The sequence below is a fragment of the Arachis hypogaea genome, chromosome 16 (assembly GCF_003086295.3).
Source record: "Arachis hypogaea cultivar Tifrunner chromosome 16, arahy.Tifrunner.gnm2.J5K5, whole genome shotgun sequence".
Lineage (NCBI taxonomy): Eukaryota > Viridiplantae > Streptophyta > Magnoliopsida > Fabales > Fabaceae > Arachis > Arachis hypogaea.
In genome coordinates, this window is record NC_092051.1 from 121,866,646 (window position 1) to 121,871,472 (window position 4,827).

Here is a 4,827-nt window from a genome sequence, read left to right on the forward strand (position 1 = left end):
GTACATATTAGTGTGAAGTATCATGTTTATTTGCATCAAATTTATCAGAAGTATGTTCCTTTATGACGATGAAATTGATCGATCAATTCATGGCAGTTTTTTCCGCCCTCTCTTTAGAGATACTTGACTACTGAGAGATAATCAGATAAGGGATTTCTTTAAATAAATAAAATAATATAATATTTACATATCCGGAGACGCATAGAAAAATCACGATTTTTCACCTTCATGCCAACAAATCACGCTTAAATATTCGTGATTTGTGCTCACATGATGGGTAAATGACCAAATTTTGTGGGAAGTGTCTCATTAATGCCCAAATTAGTTCAAAACTTCAAATATTGAAATCTAGTTATTTTCTTAAAAATATTAAAAAATATCAACAATGATATATTAGATGTTTGAATGATTATTCTAAGGGTTAAGTACGATTTTGGTCTCCAACGTAGAGGCCGAAAATCAATTTCGTCCCCAACTTTTTTTTTACTACAAAATGGTAAGGTTTCAGTTTGTTTTAAAACCGTCATTCGGACAAAAATACCCCTTCCTCTCCTCTTCTTCCCAAAATTATGCAGAAGCACCAGCAGAAGTGAACGAATAGGTTTTCTGCTAGTAAATAATTTTACAAATAAATTTTCATTGTAAGCATAGTTTCTAAACTAACAAAGAATCCTTTCGTACAAAAAAAATTGTTTGTTACTAAAGCAAACCTAATAAAATATATAACCGAAGTATTTAAACCTCGGGTCGTCTCTCAAGGAATTGCAGGGAAGTATGATTTATTATTGGTTATGAAAAAGTATCTTTTTGGGTTTTTGAAATAGAGAACAAGAAAATAAATTGGCAAAAAAGTAAATTAATAATCATGAAAACCATTGCAATGTATGAGAACTGGAAATTCCATCCTAGTTATCCTTATCAATTGTGATGAAAATTGTTTATTGCTCTCACTTAGTTAACCCTTACTAAATAAAGGAAAGTCAAGTGGACTAATCAATGGGATTCCTCAAATCTTAGTCAACTCCTAAGGAAAGATTAGCTTTACAGGGATCCAAATCAACCAGCAAATTTCAATTATCAATCAACAAAGGAGTTTGATAACTCAAGTGTCTCCAATTAATCAATTCATCAATTAAAGTTAAGAATGTAAAAAGCTAAATTAAAATCATAAATATGAAATACCTCAAATTGCATTAAATAAGAAATCAAATCTAACATGTAGTTTATAAACCAAATTGGAAAAGAATAGAATCAACAAGGAAAATAAATAAACCAAAGTACTAGAACAAATAAAAGTAGAAGAGAAACTAAATTAAAGGAACATTAAACCTGGAATTGGGAAGAAATTGAAAGAAGAAATTCTAAATCCTAAAACTTAAGAGAGAGGAGAGAGCCTCTCTCTCTAGAAACTACATCTAAACCTAAAATTGTGAATTTTTGAATGAATGAAAGAATTTTTCCACTTTATAGCCTCTAATATGTGTTTTCTGGGTCGAAAACTGGGTCAGAAATAGACCAGAAATCGCTAGGGGCGATTTCAGAAATGTACAGGTCGCTGGATTTGCTCAGATCCACGTGTGCGCGTGGATTCACGTGTGCGCGTCACTTATCTTTAAGTTAACTATGGCAAATTATATATCATTTTGATGCCCCGAATGTCAGCTTTCCAACGCAACTGAAACCGCCTCATTTGGACCTTTGTATCTCAAGTTATGATTCATTGAGTGCGAAGAGGTCAGGCTGGATAGCTTAGCAACTCCTTTAACTTCTTGTATTCCTTCCACTTTTACATGCTTCCTTTCCATCCTCTAAGCCATTCCTGCCCTATAGAGCCTGAAGTCACTTAACACACATATCACGGCATCGAATGGTAAAGGAGAATTAATTTTTTGGTAATTTGGGAAGCAAGTTTCCAATTATAGAACAAAATTAGGAAGGAAAATGTAAAACCATGCAATTTATATGAATAAGTGAGTAAAGAGTTGATAAAAACCACTCAAATTAGCACAAGATAAACCATAAAATAGTGGTTTATCAACCTTCCTACACTTAAACATTAGCATGTCATCATGCTAAGCTCAAGGAGATAGAAATGATGAATGGGGGAAAGTAAGACTCATGTAATGCAATTTAATGCAACCTATGTATGAATGCAACTATATGCTAAGATGCTTCTGTCCACTTGGTTAAAAGTAAACAAGTTCATCAAGACAAATATAAATCAAATTCCACTAATTCAAATCATACAATAAGAAGCAATTATACTTGTAAGAAGATAGCTCGTGAAAGCAGGGAACATAGAATCAAGCATTGAATCCTTATTGGTAGTGTATGTGCACTCTAATCTCTCAAGTGTATAGGGTAGTCCACTCTAGTCTTCTCTATTCATGCTTTCTAAAACTTTGTTCTTCATCTACCCAATCAACAAATATTTAATGCACTAATGCAAACATCATGAAGTCTTTTCAAGGTTGTAATGGGGCTAAGGTAAGGGTGAGGATATATGTATGGCTAAGTGAGCTATAAATTGAATCTTTGAGTAACCTAAGCTATCACCTAACATACACACGTACTCTAAAATTATGCATAGCTACCCAAAATTCTCACTTTTGTATTTTTCACATACTCATATATAAACTTTTCTTTAATTTTATCACATATGCATTGATCTTTTATTAAACTTAGCACTGGGGTAATTTTATTCCTTTATTTATTTATTTATTTATGCTAAAAATATATATTTTTATTTATTATATTTTTTTCTTTTATTTTTTTTCTCTTTTTTTTTATATAAAAGTAAACATAACATATCAATGCACATGGATTTTTAATTTTTCTGGTCTCACATGAGTAGGTACCCAAATTTCCAATATTTTATCAGAGTAAAAACATAGCATATTCCCTTATTAACCCATGTTCCCACAGTTTTTCCACACTTAATTGACACACAATCTCTATCTTAAGCTAACCAAAGATTCAATTAGGGTGTTTAATTTGTCTTTCTGCTTAAGGCTAGTGATGTGGTAAAATATAGAACAAATGGGGATTAAAAGGCTCAAAGTGGCTAACAAAGGTAAATGGAAGGGTAGGATATTTGGGATAAGTGAGCTAATAATCAATTAATGGCCTCAATCATATGCAAGTATGTAAATACATTAAACATTGGACATATAGGATGGAACAAAATAAAAATTACAGTCATAGAGAAGAAAACACACAAGAATAAAATATTATGGTTAAATAGTGTAACCATACAATTAGGTTCAAAAATCTCACTGGGTTGTGTGTTCTTAGCTATAATTCATGTTCCAATTTACAGTCTTCAAACAAGTTATAACACAAAAGTTTTGATTTAAATTAGTGAAATTTTTTCAAAAATAGGATCTTAAAAAGAACTTATTATTTTTCAACCAATTAGAACATGCATGCAAACACCTATTTCTATGCAATCTATCCTATCCTAACAAAAGAAAAATAACCTATTGGTGTTAAGAAAAAGAAATTACCTCCGGAAGTCAGGTACTGACCGACCTCCCCACACTTAAAGCTTGGCACCGTCCTCGGTGCCATCAGTCAGGAACAAAGGGGGCTGGTAACAGCATCTCCACAGTCGGGATTGTCATGGCTCCCTGTGCTAGTAGATGAAGTGGAGTCTGGAGTGTCTGGTTCTTCTTCAGGTGGGTGGTTGCCAACAATCAGCTCCCTTTGCTTTGCCTGCCAGTCAAGCCGGTCCAACCTCTCAAGTATCTGAAGGAGCAATTGATTTGTTGAAGGTCCTTGTGCTTTTCGTTCTCCTCCTTACCGGTGACTTGTTAGAGGCTCTCTCTGTACCTTTTCTGTTAGCCATCCTGAAAAGGGAGAAGAGAAAGGGGCATGAATTCAAAGGGATAGAGCAAGGAAGAGGGCAGTACGAGTGATAATCATGCCACGGTAAAGAAGAATGTCGTTAACAAATGGTCGCGACTCCATGCAATTAGGACATCAATAGAAATATAGCATGATATATTGAGGCAATTAAATGCAAGATGTTTATTGGCATGCTGGCAAAGGCATGAGTAGCGTAGATCAAGCATTAAAAGCCAAAATGTATTATCAGTCGTAACAAACTAACAAGAACGTTTGTATTGACAATTATATTTAATTAATAAAATTTTGGAAGGGTTTTGTGAAAAACAGGCATTAGAGTGAAAAGATAGAATAATTAAGAATTCATAATGCTATACGGGCTTTTCACAAACACTTGGTATGCATGTAAAATATGTTAAGGAAAGTAAGAACTCTAACATGCATGCAATCTAAAAATTAATATTAATTGTCAAATCACTCTCTAATATATCCATAAGCACGAGTATAATAATATAAGACCCAAATAAAGCTCCAACACCAATATAAAAATTAATGCATGAAGAAAAAGAAAAGAATGGGCAAGAAACCATAAATAACTAAGAATGAAAGAGAAATTGAAAAGGAAGAATAATAAATAAATGCAGTAATTTAAAACAGGAGAAGAGTAGAGGGGGAGAAGAAAAGAAGTAGGAATTAAAAAGAATTTAGGTTGGGGGAGGGAGATTTGAAATCAGGCGGTGTGCTGATTGAATTGTGCGTCACATGCGACGTGTACGCGTACAGCACGCGTACGCGTGGGTCGCATAAATTTCAAGTGACGCGTACACGTCAGGCATGCGCACGCGTGGATCGCAACATTTTGAAAATGACGCGTACGCGTGGGGATGAAAATCGGCGTCAATAAATTCCCGGCAATATATTGATTTATGTAATATATTGATGCAAATGCAGACTATATGCAAAAATTATGAGAAGAGTCAC